The 18,477-nt window shown below is 46.5% G+C and overlaps 1 protein-coding gene across 2 annotated transcripts in view; it reads left to right on the top strand.

The window, feature by feature from the left end:
• The window catches only part of ALAD (aminolevulinate dehydratase), a 106,728-nt gene that overhangs the window by 38,825 nt on the left and 49,426 nt on the right, over nt 1–18,477 (top strand). The window contains exon 1 of one of the 2 annotated variants that reach the window (XM_068248707.1): nt 16,917–17,015. The exons of the other annotated variant lie outside the window; for it this stretch is intronic. The gene's annotated coding sequence lies outside the window, so the exon portion shown is untranslated. Of the gene's footprint in view, nt 1–16,916; nt 17,016–18,477 lie in introns of those variants that run through there. 2 annotated transcript variants of the gene reach the window in all.

The raw sequence follows: 18,477 nt of genomic DNA, 5'->3' as shown, positions 1-18,477 counted from the left end.
ATGGTATGAGGTAGCTTACCTCAATGACGAAATCTTTGTAAATGTACAAAAGATTTTCTATTTAGTACAGGCAACGCGTTTTGTGGGTCTGAGCCCGCTTCCTCAGGCCAATAACAATCTATGGTTTTCAGCCATTTGGCACTGTTATTGGCCTGAGGAAGCGGGCTCAGACCTGCAAAACGCATTGCCTGTGCTAAATAAAAAATCTTTTGTGCATTTACAAAGATTTTGTCATAGAGGTAAGCTATCTTATACCATATATCGTTTTTATGCTGTTTTTAGACGCTTTTATCACACCCAGGGCGCCTCTTCCCCCCCCCCCCCCCAGTTGTGCTAAGTATACCCCCGTATTATCTGGTCCGAGGGGTGGCGACAAGCTACCGGTGGTTCCCACCACGGTGGACACCTATTACCTTTTTCTGAAGAGAGCGACCACACCCAGGTCCTGATTAGGACCACCGCAAGGGGAGTCGGGTTTGTTGTCACCACCTGCTTCCTGTGGTCGGTTGCCCCAAGCAATCCTCCGTTGTGAGTAGTATTTCTGTTATTACACTTCAAATTTTGTACCATACATATTGCACTACTGGGCTCCCGTTTCTCCTGTGTCTCTTTTTCAGGGTGCAGAGCCACCCTGACCACCGTTCCCCTCTCTCCTCTGCAGCCACAAGATGCACGTCAGCATGCCTCTGCTTCTACGGCTCTTAGTACATCACATGACTTGCAGCAAGAGCAGCACATAGCGGAGGTATACCGCCACACATTGCATGGCTACGGAGGAGCTGGGCGCAGGTAACGCTTCACTGCACTGCTCTGCAATATGCACGGCAGTTACACCAAAATTCCTCACTTGACTTTGAATTCCCGCCGTGAAAGATGTTTTCTAGACTTGTTAATAAACAGGATGTAGGTTTTTCTACTAACGTTTCCTGAATCTTTGTTTCTCTGGGAGTTTAAAGGGGACCTGAAGTGAGTGGAACATGGAATATTATACTAGTTAACTAGTAGTTGTAGTGGAGTCTCATGCAAGTGAAGGGCATGTGGGAGATGCTTTTAGGTGGAGACCACAGGAAATGGGAAGCGTGTTAGGTGTGAAAAAGCAAACTGAATGAAAGCCACTCCTAAACCACAAATTAGAGGAGACGGAGTTATTGGTATGTCGCTAATATTTGTGATATCTGATAAGGTTCAGAAGGCGTGAAGATAACAAGTTCAGTTTTGCCCGTATTAAGTTTGAGAAAGCAGCAGGACATATGAAGGAGGATACCAGTAAGACAAATATAGTCAAAGTAGTGAGATTTGGAGCAGAAAGGTAGTTTTAAAGTATATCGCAAAAACAAAAAAGTGCCTGTATTGGATACTTACCTTGGGAGAGGGAAGCCTCAGGATCCTAATGAGGCTTCCCCTGTAACCTCAGAGATCCAGCACTGCCTCCCCCAAAATTCCCCTGACAAGCACTGCGCGGCTTTCCGGGGCTCCGGCGGAAATAGCTGAGCCCGATCGTATCCGCTCTACTGCGGAGGTGTGAGTTGCCTGTGCAGTAAAGCGGACTGGATTGGGCTCCGCTATTTCCACCTGACCCCAAACAGACAAGCTGCTACTGCGCCTGTGCTGGATAGCGGTAGGCAAATATTTACCTCCCCTACTGTCGGGGGCTTCAAGTGCCGCAACGGAAGGACATGGGGAAGCCTCGTTGGGATCCACGAGGCTTCCCCCTCCCGAGGTAAGTAGCTGTTTTTGTCATTACAGGTATATGATGAACTAATGAGTGGTGTTAAGCAGTTAAATGTACTCCGTATGCAAATCTCCTTTGAACAGGAAGTGGCTGAGGACAAATCAAAGCAGTTTTTTTTTGGCTTTGATTTGCTTGCAACCATTTCACTTTCCTGTTGAAAAGAGATATGCATATTCAACAAATTGTCTGACTAATGAGCTGGCCTAAACCATAAATGTAGATGAAGAAGATAATGGGACTAAGGGATATACCTTGGGGTACTTCAAGAGATTTGCCCACAGCATTTTCTGTTCAACAATGAGCAAAAAAAAAAAAAACTCTTTGCTCCAAAATGTTGCCACACTGCTTTAAATTCTAAAAAACTCCTTTTTTTTTTTTTTTTTTTTTTTTTAGTGCCTGAAAGGGTTAGTAACACGTGTTTTGGTTGGAGAACAAAGCCAAGCAGTCTACAAATAGCAGTGACAAACTTAGACTGAACTGGTTAGTATATTATAGTGCAGAATAGCAGCTGCCTGTACTACCGTTGCGAAGTGTAATGTGGGGATTGAGTTGTTGTTTTTTTTTTCATGACATTACTGGATTTTGGGTCAAAGGCAAGTTGGATAACTATATACTGTAGGTAATAATGACTTGGAAGACAGGACTTTAATTCTAAGTTATTCCAAACTGTAGTTCTGCGTTAAAGCGGATCCGAGGTGAACTTTTACTCATTGCATAATTGTGTTCCTTTCCTATTGTTTATCGGGCATTCCTCAAGCCAAATACTTCTTTGTTTTTGTTTTAATACTATAATTCCCTATAAACTAAATAAGCCACACCCACAGGTTCAGAGAGCCTTGGCAGTAGCAAAGGCTCATGGGAGCTCAGTCTGGGCAGGAGGAGGTGTTACTAGCCATTGATTTTAGAGGCAGAGGGGAGGAGGGGGGATTAGGCTGATGACTCAAGATGCAGATAAGCCTGCCTCTGTGTAATGTTTACAAACAACATGGCTGCTGTCATTGTATCACAGGAAGACATCCTATTCTATTAAAACTGTTTGCAGCTAGATTTGCTGTGTGAGCTATCTAAACTTTAGATAAGATATATAGACAAGTTACTTGTTATAGTTAGTTTTTCATCTCGGATCCGCTTTAAAGTGAACCTGAGCTGAACCCAAGGCTAAAAAACAGATACCTAAGAAGATGGAAGCCTCCGGATTTTGTAGAGGCTGCCCACATCTCCCTCCCCTGACTCCCACAGTTGCCGTGTGAACACCCCTGAAAAAAAATCAGACAAGAGCTTGTTGGATTACTGATTGTGACTTCAAATGCGGCCTTACTGTGCCTTCGAGTACTGCCGTGGCTGTGCAGTAATCTGAGCCACTTTTTCGCGATTCTGCATAAAGAGCAGGTGCTGCGGTAGTGGCGAGGAGGACACGGGAAGCCTTTTGATGATCCAGAGGCTTCCCGATTCTTAGGTAGGTATTGTTTTTTGACCTTAGGTTCAACTCGGGCTAACTTTAACACGCCTAATGAGCTTGCTTACATTGATCTAGATGGGGAAAGAAGGGACTGAGGTCTGACCCTTGTGGTACTCCAGCAGGGGAAGGACTGTGACAGGAGAGAGTGTGGGAATGAGAAACATTGGAGGCCCTTCCTCAGAGGAAACAGGAGAACCAAGACACCAGGGACCGTTCAGAGCTGTTCGCTGCAGCACTGCCTCCATTAGCTTCAATCCCTGCTGATCGCCGCCTCTCCCCGCCCCTCTCAGTGAATAAAGACTGTGTCAGCGGGGATTGACACAAGTAGAGGCAGAGCTACAGCACAAATCGCTGCCTCTACCAGGGGATTTGGGGGGTTTAACGACATGCAGTGTTTTAGCACTGCTGATATTGCTGAAGATGTCAAATAAAAAGAGTTTTTTTAGAAGGCTTTGGACTCACTTTCAAGGTTATAATCGGGCCCAGATTTACCTCAGGAGCCTATAGGCACAGATGTCCTGACACCCTAAACTCCGCCCTCCATGAAGCTACAGCTGGCCCAGCTGTCACCTCTCTCTTACTTTCCTTGCCCATCATAGCTACAGGTGCCCCTTAGTATTAGGTAGCCAGAAGTAACCTAGAGTAACTAGAGGTTCCCCCAAGTATTAGGTAGCTAGAGGAATCTCAGTATTGAATAGCTAGAGGTGCCCCGACAGAAGAAAGATCAGTGAAATTCCGAGAGCTGGGTAAGTAACCTCATTTACACTCTCATTAGGACTCTGCATAGGGAAGGAGGGGGGCCCTCTGAAGGGGAGTCAGCCGCCTTTCCATCATCAGGTGCCTTAAAGAGAATCTGTATTGTTAAAATCGCACAAAAGTAAACATACCAGTGCGTTAGGGGACATCTCCTATTCCCCTCTGTCACAATTTCGCCGCTCCCCGCCGCATTAAAAGTGGTTAAAAACAGTTTTAAAAAGTTTGTTTATAAACAAACAAAATGGCCACCAAAACAGGAAGTAGGCTGATGTACAGTATGTCCACACATAGAAAATACATCCATACACAAGCAGGCTGTATACAGCCTTCCTTTTGAATCTCAAGAGATAATTTGTGTGTTTCTTTCCCCCTGCATCTCTCATGCACTGAAGTTTCAGGCTGCTCTTTTCTTCCTGCAAACAGCTTTCCCCTTGTCTGTAATTCCTCAGTATGTGAAAGCCCAGCCAGCTCAGAGGACGATTTATCCAGCTTGTAAAAGATAAGAGAGAAGAGAGAAGCTGCTCTAATCTAAATAACACACAGGCAGTGTGCAGAGAGGGGCCAGGAGGGGGGAGATGCATCACAGAACCACAACACTGAAGAACTTGGTAGCCTTCCAGACACAGGCCTGACAAGTCTGACAAGAGAGAGATAAGTTGATTTATTACAGAGACTGTGATAGTACAAAGTGCTGCAGTAAGCCAGAACACATTAGAATAGCTTTTGGAACTTGTAGGATGATAAAAAACAGGATGCAATTTTTGTTACGGAGTCTCTTTAAGGCATGTGCCTACAATGCCTTATGGGACAACCGGCCCTGGTTCTAACACTGTTGCTTATCTTTTAGAGCAGAGAGGAAGCTCGGAGTTCAGGTCAGCTTTAAGGTACAGTACTAGAGAAGTGTAGCTAATGAGCTGTAAATTCACAGATGTCTAATCTGGAGCGACGTTTTGGCTTGGGCACACTGGCACAGCGGAGCCACGCTCTGTTAAGAAACAACTCCCAAAATCTTGGCATTCACAGCAAGCCAACTGGACACAATTGGTTGTGATTTGTTTTCCAGCCCTGGCCCTCTCAGCAGATTCCTGGCATACTTTACATGTGGGGAGAATTATTCCAGCAGAGCGGACGTTATCTCACATACAGTTCCGATGATACAAATCCGATATTCTCCCTGCTAGACCCCAGAGCCTGCTTGCATTGCAAGGGTTTATGTATATGGATAGGGCCACTGTAGTCATTGCAGACCTGGGATCCCCGGCTAAAGTTAAGCCTTGTACAAACTCTTGAGTACACTAGAGGCAATCGCTCTGCAAGGTCTCTGGCGAGAGTCTAGTGTGTGTGTGTAGAGTTTTCCCACTGTCTCATCTTCCATAGCAGATCCCTAAATGACTAGCGTTGTAACGAGTGCATCGCATTCTCTTGTTTCTGCATCGTATTCTCTTGTTTCTGCATCGCAGGACGCCGCTTGCTTGTTTGTATGTCCCTTTCCATTGAATAGTGCACATTGCTCAGCTATATCCAAACAACACTCATTCCCTCTATATCAATTAACGGTCATTCAACAATCATTAACCTCTTCTCCCCACAGGCTATTTTACCCTTACTGCCAAGAGCCATTTCCCTGTCAGCGCTCCTCCCATTCATTTGGCCATAACTTTATCACTGCCTATCACACCTAAATGATCTATATCTTGATTTTTTTCGCCACAAATCAGACTTTTTGTAGGCCATACTTGTTTTTAGTAATTACGTTCTTTGCATTTTATAGGGAAAAACAAGGGAAAAAAATTACAATAGCAAGAGCTTTACAAATCACAAGCGCCTAGAAAAGTGCTGCTAGTGGGTCCCAGGCCTAAGCGGGTTAGAACGTTTGGATTGTCCCCGTTTCAACATTCTAGGGCCCATATACAATTCACTTTTTCCCTGACTTTTCTCCTAGGTGATATTTGTTTTTAAGTCGTCAAAGTACTATTTAAACCATCAGCAAGCAAAAAAAATACTCAGAATAATTTTGATCTTTTTCACCAATTTTTTGGTACTTTTTCGATTGTAAAATGCTTAAAAGTTAGTTAAAAAGTGAATATGAAAATTGCCTCCTAGGAGATATCTCAGGAGAAAAAGTTAAAGGGGTTCTTTGGCATGTCTAATAAAACTAAAACTGACACCTGGGGCTTCTATCAGCCCTCTGCAGCTGTCATGTCCCGCGCCATCCTACGTCTTTTGTTCCCCGCAGCCAGTAACCTGCTAATTACTAAAACTAGAAGAATAGAACTGCTGCTGCGCGGCCGTGTACTGCGCAGTAAGCTCCCAATGACGCGGCCGCGCAGCAGCAGTTCTATTCGTCTAGTTAGACAAATAAATAAAGCTGCAGAGGGCTGATAGAAGCCCCAGGTAAGTGTCAGTTTTAGTTTTATTAGACATTATTTATTTATTGTATTTATAAAGCGCTAACATATTACGCAGCGCTGGACATTAGTTTAGGTTACAGACAATATTTAGGGCTGACATACAGCAATATGGCAATACGGGAATACAAGAAAACCAGATCACACAGCACAGTATGAGTACAAGGTAACGCTTAGTCAGTCACTGGAGGGGAGCATGGAGATTAGGCAAGTTAGGTTCACTCAGATGCATAGCATGGGTTCACAGTAATGGAGGTGCAGTGGCGTTCCTACCTAAGGGCGCAGGGGGGCGGGGCGCACCGGGTACCAGTCAGCCAGGGGGGTGTCGCCACGACCCCCCTACACCTGACTAAGGAGGGGAAGAGCAGCGCTAGGAGGAGGGGTGACAGCAGGGATAGCGGCGGGGAGGGGGAAATATCCCCCCCTCCCTCACCTGGGTCCCCTCCTTCTGCCTCTCTTCTCCCCCCAAAAATGCGGGCAGCGGGCCGGTGGCAGTGGGCAGCGAGCAGGCGAGCGCGGAGTATACTCACGTTACTTCCGCGTATCAGCCTGGAACGCTGCGTCACCGTCACGTGCCTCTTCTGCGCCTCCAATCATTGGAGGCGCAGTAGAGGCACGTGACGGCGACGCAGCGTTCCAGGCTGATACGCGGAAGTAACGTGAGTATACTCCGCGCTCGCCTGCTCGCTGCCCACTGCCACCGGCCCGCTGCCCGCATTTTTGGGGGAGAAGAGAGGCAGAAGGAGGGGACCCAGGTGAGGGAGGGGGGGATATTTCCCCCTCCCCGCCGCTATCCCTGCTGTCACCCCTCCTTCTAGCTACACGGGGGGAGGGGGGGAACTATACTACCTAAACTGGGGGCCACTATACTAGCTGGCAGCTGGGGGCCACTATACTGGAGGCAGCTAAACGGGGGGGGGGGCACAGGGCACTATACTAGCTACACTGGGGGCATCTATGGGGGCCACTATATTACCTATACTGGGGGGGGGGGGGGGCACCATACCAGCTACAATGGAGGCAACTATACTATCTAAACTGTGGGCCACTATACTAGCTATACTGGGGCAACTATGGGGGCCACTATACTAGCTATACTGGAGGGAAGCTCTACGGGGGCCACTATACAAACTACACTGGGGGCAGCAACACTACCTACATTGGGGGCAGCAGCTATGCTGCCTATCCTGGGGGCAACTATACTAGCTATATTGGGGCAACTATACTACCTTCACTGGGGGCAACTGCTAGCTACCTATACTGGGGGCAGTGGCGGGGGGGGGGGGGGGTGTGCTTAGGGTGCTGAAGCACCCCTTAAAATTCTCCAAGCACCCCCCAGCGTGAACTGACTTTCGGCATCTAATAGACGCCGTATCAGTTCACCGCAGCGGCAGAGCAGGGCTATAGTAAAATGTCCGAAGCCCTGCTCTGGAGACTTTGGGAGTTGCTGGCTGCAGAGGATCGTGGGAGCTGCGCACTGGACGGAGGCCGGAACAGGAGCTCTGCTGCAGGTGAGTAAATGTTTTTTTTTTTCTTTTTAATTTATATTAGCAGCCAGGGGTAGCATTTATGTTCTGGCCAGGTCTGCTACACGATTGAAGTGTTTTCTGGACAGGTCTGCCACACGATTGCATGTATTTTCTGGGCAAATCTGCCGACATGATTGAACGTATTCTCTGGGCAAATCTGCCGACATGATTGCATGTATTTTCTGGGCAAATCTGCCGACATGATTGCATGTATTTTCTGGGCAAATCTGCAGACATGATTGAACGTATTCTCTGGGAAAATCTGCCGACATGATTGAACGTATTCTCTGGGAAAATCTGCCGACATGATTGAACGTATTCTCTGGGCAAATCTGCCGACATGATTGAACGTATTCTCTGGGCAAATCTGCCGACATGATTGCATGCATTTTCTGGGCAAATCTGCCGACATGATTGCATGTATTTTCTGGGCAAATCTGCCGACATGATTGCATGTATTTTCTGGGCAAATCTGCCGACATGATTGAACGTATTCTCTGGGAAAATCTGCCGACATGATTGAACGTATTCTCTGGGCAAATCTGCCGACATGATTGAACGTATTCTCTGGGCAAATCTGCCGACATGATTGAACGTATTCTCTGGGCAAATCTGCCGACATGATTGCATGTATTTTCTGGGCAAATCTGCCGACATGATTGAACGTATTCTCTGGGCAAATCTGCAGACATGATTGAACGTATTCTCTGGGCAAATCTGCAGACATGATTGAACGTATTCTCTGGGCAAATCTGCACACATTACGCGTATTTTCACCCGGGTTCACGTCAAATTACAGTTAGCTCCGCCCTCATCCGATCATGGCCACGCCCATTTTTTTTGCCTCCCATTTTTTGCCCCTTCACCTTTTTTTTTTGGGGGGGGGGGGGGGGGGGGGGTGTCTTATAATACCCAGCACCGGGTGTCAAATGCCCTAGGTACGCCACTGTGGAGGTGCATGATCAGGTAGGACACAAAAGGAGGAGGACCCTGCCCAAAGGCTTACAATCTAGACATGCCAAAGAACCTCTTTAACTTTTTCTCCTGAGTTATCTCCTTGGAGATAATTTTCATATTCACTTTTTAACTAACTTTTAAGAATTTTACAATTGAAAAAGTACCCAAAAATTGGTGAAAAAGAACTATCAAAATAATTTTGAGTATTTTCATGCTTGCTGGTGGTTTAAAAGGAATTTTATGACAAGGTGTGAAAATATCACTTAGGAGAAAACTCAGGTGAAAAAGTGAATTGGATATGGGCCCTGGTCTCTTAAAGAGAGTCTGAAGCGAATTTAAATACTTGTTTTTACCTTTTTATTTATGTTAAGGACTATGGCCAGTGCTAAAATGCCACCTTCCCGTGGCAGAATGAGGGCATTACACCCCCAAATCCCGGGGCATTCACTTCACTCGCTTTAAGCTAAATACTCACCACCCGATGGAGGAAGATGAAGCCATCGATTGCCCCCCCCCCCCCTGTCGACGAGTGTTCCAGGATCCATCTCCTGGCCGGCGGGTACACTTGACGTAACATGATGGCGACAAGGGGATCAAGCGATCGGAAAACTTTGCACGGAGTCGTCAAGGATCTTAAAGATTTGATCTGCTCTGATTGTTGTTATCGTGCATCGCTAGACGTTTTGTGTGATCGCACGCCTGTACCCACGTCATGACATCACGGAAATGTACATGCACACACTACATACATTTATACATTTTGGAGGCAGCAGCAGGGCGGACGCTACGGGCTCAGCCAATTCCCTGATGATTTCATGCTGAAGCCAGACGGGAATCGGCCCATAGTGTTTGGGTAGAATCGACCAAGAGACAAATTTATCTCTAATCAGATTCAATTAGAGATAAATTAGTCTCTTGGTCGAATCTGCCCATAATCTTCTGATGTATGGCCACCTTAAGAAAAAAAAATCAGTTTTACTCACCTGCGGCTTCTACCAGTCCCCTGCAGCCATCCCGTGCCCTCGCAGTCACTCTCTGATCCTCCTGTTCCCCGCCGCCAGCTACTTTCATTTTGTCGACAGGCCTGGCCACGCGTAGCATTCTTCGTGCAGGATGCTATTGAGGACGGGAACGCGTAGAAGCAGACGCGTGGCCAAGCCTGCGCAGACGTAGTAAGCCTGTCGGCCGAAAGCAAAAGTAACTGGCAGCGGGGGAAAGGAGGATCCGAGAGTGGCTGTGGGGGCATGGGATGGCTGCAGCGGGCTGGTAGAAGCCCCAGGTGAGTAAAACTGATTAAAGTGAACCTCCGGTCTAAAAATCTCAGCAGAACTGAAAAGGCTTGGTGTTTCTTTAACAGTTTCACAGCATCAGAACTTTGTTTTTCCTACCAAAGCATCATTCTTGGCTGCATTTTTAGCTAAGCTCCACCCATCAAAGAAAAAAAGCCCAGGCTTTTTTTCCCTGATGCTGTGCAGAGCATGATGGGATTTCCTATGTTGTTATTCATGTTGCCTAGCAACTGGAAGAGGTGCTCAGGACACAGGACAGTTGGAACTGTGTCTCATGCTCCCTGTCACCTCCTTTCAACCAAAAGATGGCTGCCCTCATGAAATGACAAACATTTACCTGTTCTTTTAAAACACAGTGGGTAAGAGATTATATTACCTAGCTATTTGAATTAATCATGGAAGAAGGATCCGCAAACCAGACTTGGCTGAGTGAAAAAAATGTCTGTTCTTTATTAAATAATGTCACATGACAAAAGGTAGTGCAATAAAATCACAGGATCGACACACGTGTCGGGCTTACAATCTGCCCTTAGTCATAGTCCATTTGCCTGTTCTTTTAAAACAGAGTGGGTAAGAGATTATATTACCTATCTATTTGAATTAATATAACTACTGTAACTTAATTACAGTATGTTCGTTTAGGCTGAAGTTCCTCTTTATGGATCCCTTTAACAGTTCTAGCAACTGTTGATCTCAGAGGCACTGTACGTTGTGGAAGTTGTACAGTATGTCACCCACAAGAAGTTTAGTGCGCATGTCTGCTATGTAACAGCTCCGTTGATGATGCTTGTGTAGTTGTGTGTGTGATGTTTGCTCTGTAAACATGTAAGAACTCTGTGGCAAAAACTTTCCAATTTTACCTGGTAAATTTGAAGTCTAAAGAGCTTCTTTTAACCACTTGATGACCCACCCTTTACCCCCCCTTAAGGACCAGCGCTGTTTTGAGTGATCTGTGCTGGGTGGGCTCTGCAGCCCCCAGCACAGATCAGGTTGCAGGCAGAGCGATCGCCCCCCTTTTTTCCCCCCTATGGGGATGATGTGCAGGGGGGGTCTGATCTCTCCTGCCTGCCTGGGTGTTGCGGGGGGGGGAGGGGGGCACCTCAAAGCCTCCCTCCGTGGCGAAATCCTCCCCCTCCCTCTCCTACCTGCTGCCCCCCCGGCGATCGAGGCTGCACAGGACGCTATCCGTCCTGTGCAGCCAGTGACGGGACGTCCCCTGTCACATGGCGGCGATCCCCGGCCGCTGATTGGCCGGGGATCGCCGATCTGCCTTACGGCGCTGCTGCGCAGCAGCGCCGTACAATGTAAACAAAGCGGATTATTTCCGCTTCTGTTTACATTTAGCCTGCGAGCCGCCATCGGCGGCCCGCAGGCTATTCACGGAGCCCCCCGCCGTGATTTGACAGGAAGCAGCCGCTCGTGCGAGCGGCTGCTTCCTAATTAATCAGCCTGCAGCTGCCACTTTGCCGACGCACGGTATAAGCGTGCGGTCGGCAAGTGGTTAAGGTGGCCATACATCTCTCGACTTGACAGGCAATCGACCATCCGATTAAATAATCATTATCGAATGGGATGAAAATTGGTGCCACCAAGAGCATGCCCGATCGACGATGCAACAAATTTTGGCCAAAGTTGATCACATGTATCGATCGGACATGTTTCAAGATGGCGGATTGGGTACATGGCGGTAATAGCAAGTGATATCGGGATGAGCGACAAATGCGACAAAACCCCCAGCGCTTATTCCCCTTGAGTATAAATGTGCCCTCGTGTGTGCATTTATACATTACCTGCCTATGCCGCCCACCGTGCAGTGCCCATTGCATGTGAGGCGCAAATGGAAGAGGAAGAACCAGAAGACAGATGTGCACCGACAGATTCGATCAGAGAGAGATTTGTTTCTTGGTCGAATCTGCCCATCATGGCTAACTTAAGAATTCTGTTGAATCTCTCCATTCACTTGGGGTTTAAAGACAGACAATTCAAAATCAAATGATACAAATTGCTGTCTATTTTCCAACTAACCTTTTAAGCGTAGAATATCCGCAGTCCTTCTCCCAGGCAGGGAATTAGCATAGCACGTTTTCTTACATCAGTTATACTAGTCTGGTTTGCAGCAAGTATGTTATTCTCAAACTTGCGAATCCAAGCAGTGAAGTTGCATTGTTGGCTCACCCGGGTGTGCAAGAAAAGCCAGAGGTGGTTGGGATGCCAGAAGAGACATCGCCAATTGGTTGTGTTCAGTAATCATGGATGTAGAAAAACTGGAACTAGATAATGTATAAAGGTCTCTACTACAGCTTCACTTAGGGCCCTCTTCCACTGCGATCACTGCACTGCAGCCGGGTAATTTCATTCGCGATGCGGCGCGGCTCGATACTACCGCTATGGGACTCGGATGCATGCATGCTGCGGGAAACTGCAACATGCCCTCCGCATTGCATTGCACCACAAACTGAAATTCGCATTAATGGAAACTATTCCAGCGTCGGATGCAGTTTAGTGAAAATAGTCCCTTAGACCAGTATCCGATGTGTCGCTCCGCTAGCGGTTGCTCTGCCTCTTCATGTGAACAATAAAATTATAACTTTAATGAAAAACTTTAACCCAGGATTGAACTTTATCCCAATCAGTAGCTGATTCCCCCTTTCCCACGAGAAATCTTGTCCTTTTCTCACATAGATCATCGGGGGAAGGGGGGGAAGTATGGCTGATATTGTGGTTAAACCCCTTCACACTATGACATCACACTGTGGTGTGATGTCATGGCCATGGCCCTGACAGTTTAGTCTGTGAACCTCATTGCATTGAGGGAAATAACAGCTTTTTCCAACTGCCAAGCAAGCAGTATCTCCCTCAGTGCATAGAATTCTCAGTAACGAACATTCCACACAGATCAAGAGAAAGGATTTTATAATGAGCAAACACTGACTAAATAATCTATAAATGAATATTGTAAACAATAAGCCACTTTATTCATTATTGAATTTTCACGAGACTGCCATGTTTATTTCCTTTTAAAGAAAACCTGAACTGAAAATTAAAAGTCAAAATAAGCATACACAAGTCATACTTCTCTCCCGTGTAGTCTACTCATCAATCTCTTTCTCCTCTCCTGCTTCCTGTTTGTCCACTGTGATCAATGCAATTCTCCGTCCTCCATTTTGAAAATGGCTGTTACCCCATAACAGCTTCCTGGTCAGCACACTGTTAAACTGTAACATCGCCCACTTGAGCCATAGGGAAACATGGACACATCAGTTATCCTCTCAGCTGTAACTGACAGCTGCTGATATATAACTGACAGCAACTGATATATTTCAGTTCTGACAAAATGTTGTCAGAACTGGAAGGGATCACTGTACGAAGAAAATTGTGAGCTTCTGAGAGGAACTGATAGCAAGGTAACTATGTAATGTTCATTTGAAGTTACCTCATGTGTTTATTTTAAATTATTTTACTCAGTACAGGTTCTCTTTAAGCAATACCAGTTGCCTGGCAGCCCTGCTGACTCTCTGCCTCTAATACTTTCAGCCATAGCCCCTGAACAAGCATGCAGGAGATCAGAGGTTTCTGACATTATTGTCAGATCTGACCGATTAGCTGCATGCTTGTTTCTGGTGTGATTCAGGCCTTACTGCAGCCAAATAGATCAGCAGGGCTACCAGGCAACTAGTATTGTTTAACAAGAAATAAGCATGGCAGCCTCCATAGTCTTCTCACTTCAGTTGTCCTTTAACCACCCTGGCGTTCTATTAAGATCGCCAGGGCGGCTGCGGGAGGTTTTTTTTTTTAATTAAAAAAAAAACTATTTCATGCAGCCAACTGAAAGTTGGCTGCATGAAAGCCCACTAGAGGGCGCTCCGGATGCGTTCTTCTGATCGCCTCAGGTGACCAGAAGTAACAAGGAAGGCTGCAATGAGCAGCCTTCATTGTTTCGCTTACCTCATCACCATGACGACGCCATGGATGTCAGCCTCCTCCGATCCAGCCCTTAGCGCTGGCCGGAACTGTTTGTTCCGGCTACGCTGGGCTCAGGCGGCTGGGGGGACCCTCTTTCGCCGCTGCACGCGGCGGATCGCCGCCGCGATCAGGTAGCACACGCGGTTGGCAAAGTGCCGGCTGCATGTGCTGCTTTTTATTTCATGTAAATCGGCCCAGCAGGGCCTGAGCGGCAGCCTCCGGCGGTGGCTCGGGCCTTAAACGACAACTGAATTGAAAAGGATATGAAGGCAACGTCGTCCTCCTGGTCCCCTATGGCTAGCAGTGGCGACCCCCGAAACATTAGCCAGTCGCAGCCAGTTGGTGGCTACTGCACATGCATGGCCCCAAGCTGCACACATCCTGATCATGCTCCCGTGGCTGGGAGTGTCCTGCGCATGTGCAGAGCGCTTCTGGTGGTGAGAACACGATCGGTGCGCACAATTTGGGGCCACTAGGGGACCAGGAGGCTGTCGTGGGCACATTACAAGTCCAGGGGGTTGAAAGAAGCCCCAGGGAAGTTAAAATCATTTTTTTGTCTTTGCCTTAAGCTTCCCTTTAAGCTAGAAAGGGAATAAGACTATTTTATGGTGCAATGTAGTCATAATACACGCTTATATAGTATCAAAGGTAGACCAATAAAACAATCATTTCCTGAATCAGAACTACAATCGCCTCATAAGGAGTCTATAAATCTGCCCGTCATGTCATTATCTTGTAAATGGATGACAACAATTGTTTTTCAAGCTCACTTGTAAAGTCATATGCTGATGTATGTTTCACGGAACATAAAAAGTCCACTTTTTCAGAGGTGAATTTACTAGTTTAGGTCAAGCAGTGATCAAGCAGAATGTTAGAGGAGTCAAGGTCAGGTCAGGCAGTGTTCAGGCAATATGATAGAGAAGCCAGGGTCAGGCCAGGCAGTGTTCAGGCAATATCATAGAGAAGCCAGGGTCAGGCCAGGCAGTGTGCAGGCAATATGATAGAGAAGCTAGGGTCAGGCCAGGGAGTGTTCAGGCAATATCATAGAGAAGCCAGGGTCAGGCCAGGCAGGGTACAGGCAATATGATAGAGAAGCTAGGGTCAGGCCAGGGAGTGTTCAGGCAATATGATAGAGAAGCCAGGGTCAGGCCAGGCAGTGTTCAGGCAATATCATAGAGAAGCCAGGGTCAAGTCAGGCAGTGTTCAGGCAATATGATAGAGAAGCCAGGGTCAGGCCAGGCAGTGTTCAGGCAATAGGATAGAAAAGACAGGGTCAGGCCAGGCAGTGTGCAGGCAATATGATAGAGAAGCCAGGGTCAGGCCAGGCAGTGTTCAGGCAATATGATAGAGAAGCCAGGGTCAGGCCAGGCAGTGTTCAGGCAATAGGATAGAGAAGACAGGGTCAGGCCAGGCAGTGTTCAGGCAATAGGATAGAGAAGACAGGGTCAGGCCAGGCGGTGTTCAGGCAATATCATAGAGAAGCCCGGGTCAGGCCAGGCAGTGTTCAGGCAATATCATAGAGAAGCCAGAGTCAGGCCAGGCAGTGTTCAGGCAATATCATAGAGAAGCCAGGGTCAGGCCAGGCAGTGTTCAGGCAATATCATAGAGAAGCCAGGGTCAGGCCAGGCAGTGTTCAGGCAATATCATAGAGAAGCCAGGGTCAGGCCAGGCAGTGTTCAGGCAATATGACAAAGGCAGTGGTGTAGCTAAGGAGCTGTGGGCCCCGATGCAAGTTTTACAATGGGACCCCCCAAGCACTCTATACATAACAATTGATACGGCGCACCAAAACCTGCCAATGACAACTACAGTGTCAGAGGTGCAAGAAGGGGACGGGAAGCAGTTTTTTAATGATTACCACTATTCAAAGTATCTATAGAAGTGATTATTATGAGCACAGGACCAATAGAGAGCTAATACTGAAGTTGAGAGAGGGTCCTTTGGGGCCCCTCTGGCCCATGGGCCCTGATGCGGTCGCTACCTCTGCACCCCCTATTGCTACGCCCCTGCAAAGAAGCCAAGGTCAGGTCAAGCAGTGTTCAGGCAATATGATAGAGAAGCCAAGGTCAGGCCAGGCAGTGTTCAGGCAATATGACAAAGAAGCCAAGGTCAGGTCAGGCGGAGTTCAGGCAATATGCTAGAGAAACAAAGGTCAGGTCAGGCAGAGTTCAGATAATATAATAGAGAAACCAAGGTCAGGTCAGGCAGAGTTCAGGCAATATAATAGATAAGCCGAGGTCATGTCAGGCAGTGTTCAGTGAATATGATAGAGAAGCAAAGGTCAGGTCAGGCAGAGTTCAGGCAATATGATCAGAGAATCCAAGGTCAGATCAGGCAGGATTGTGTTGCATGCTGAGGCAAGTACTAAGCATACGTATTAGTACGCCGTTGGTGAGTTGGGCGCAGGGCGAGCCGAATGACGGTTTAACCAGAAGCACTTGCGATTTGGGAAAAAGGCATTTTTTTCTGTTTTAAAAATAGTACAACAGAGTAACCAAGCAGCTCAGGGTGACCCAAACCACTAGGAAAAAACAGTACATGCACTACTTTAGTTTATTGCACACTGCACGCAGTTTACATTGCCAACCATTACCCGAATTTCAGATGCTTCTGGAAATTGCGCCAGGTCCATAGAGAATACATCTGTATTTTCTATTTATAATGATATATGAGCAATATGGTCACAGTTGTTTTTTTTTTTCTATTTTTTTTTCCAGTTTGGTTTCTCTTGAAGTTGACATACAACTGCAGTTATAGATATTGGCCACTAGATGCCGCCAGATATCAGTGGAGCCAGCGGCAGGGTGGGAGTGGTGAATGGCAATGAGGGGGCCGGTGTAGTGCGGAGTTCCGGGTTACATGTGGGTTTATGAGACCCGTGTGAGCGGCTGCAGAGGGCAGAGATCAGCAGAGGAGGACAGGGTGAGTAGTAGAGGAATACATCGCTGAATGCTGAGCACTGCATGACCCTCACCGTGTGTGCAATGCTGCATGGCTGATGGCTCTGCTCTGTGTATCACAGCCAGCTGCTTTATGCAATGCACTCTCAATATCAGGACTTTCTTACGTGTTTGCAGAATGCGGTCTCTTAGGTATTTGGCAGATAGACGCTCTAGTGCTAGGGTGCTTGCTGGGTTCTGGTGAACTACAAATCCCAGCATTTCTTGGCATTCCACAACCCAAATTACATGGAGGCTGATACCTTCTGCAGCACTTTACAGAGTACATAGTAATGTCTGTGACTGTCCTCAGAGGAGCTCACAGTCTAATCCTGTCTAATGCTCTATGTTATTATTATTACTATCATCAATATTGTACATCTTCTGCAGCACTTTACAGAGTACATAGTCATGTCACCGACTGTCCTCAGAGGGGCTCACAATCTAATCCTACCATAGTCATATTCTTATGTCCTACCATATTATTATTATTATTATTATGTATTTATATAGCACTGACCTCTTCTGCAGCACATTACAGAGTACATATTCATGTCTGACTGTCCTCAGAGGAGCTCACAATATAATCCTACCATCGTCTATTGACCTACTATATTATTATTATTATGTATTTATGGTATATAGCACTGACATCTTCTGCAGCACATTACAGAGTACATAGTCATGTCACTGACTGTCCTCTGAGGAGCTCACAATCTAATCCCTACCATAGTCATATGTCCTACCATCGTATTATTATGTATTTATATAAAAACAAAAATTTGCTTTCCTAAAACAGAAAGAATTTGCGATAATTCAGGTTGGAGTGAGCTCGAGATGTCTCTCAGAGCACCACTGCTGAATATATGCAAATTAACCATTGTACCCTTAGAAGCTAAACACACCTCCAGAACCGCTGGAATGCAATGATGTGTCAGCTTGTTAAATTGTACAGAGCCATAATAATCCAACATGCATACAGACTGTTTCGGATTGTTTGATCCTCATCAGTGCATGGCATGGATTAATTTGGCTCTATGGAGTAGGGCTTGTAAACCGAGAGGTACAGACTAACCAGCAAGCTCATGGTGACCCAGAACTCATTGGAGTGTGTAAGGGACTACAATGGTCCTAAAAGCTCCCTTACTAAGATGTTAAGAAAATCAAAAATTTGCTTTCCTAAAACAGAAAGAATTTGCGATAATTCAGGTTGGAGTGAGCTCAACTCCAACCTGAATTATCGCAAATTCTTTCTGTTTTAGGAAAGCAAATTTTTGTTTTTCTTAACATCTTAGTAAGGGGGCTTTTAGGACCATTGTAGTCCCTTACACACTCCAATGAGTTCTGGGTCACCATGAGCTTGCTGGTTAGTATGTATTTATATAGCAGTGACTTCTTCTGCAGCACATTACAGAATACATAGTCATGTCACTGACTGTCCCCAG

The sequence above is a fragment of the Hyperolius riggenbachi genome, chromosome 8 (assembly GCF_040937935.1).
Source record: "Hyperolius riggenbachi isolate aHypRig1 chromosome 8, aHypRig1.pri, whole genome shotgun sequence".
Taxonomy (NCBI): domain Eukaryota; kingdom Metazoa; phylum Chordata; class Amphibia; order Anura; family Hyperoliidae; genus Hyperolius; species Hyperolius riggenbachi.
This window is presented reverse-complemented; position numbering and strand designations above follow the sequence as displayed.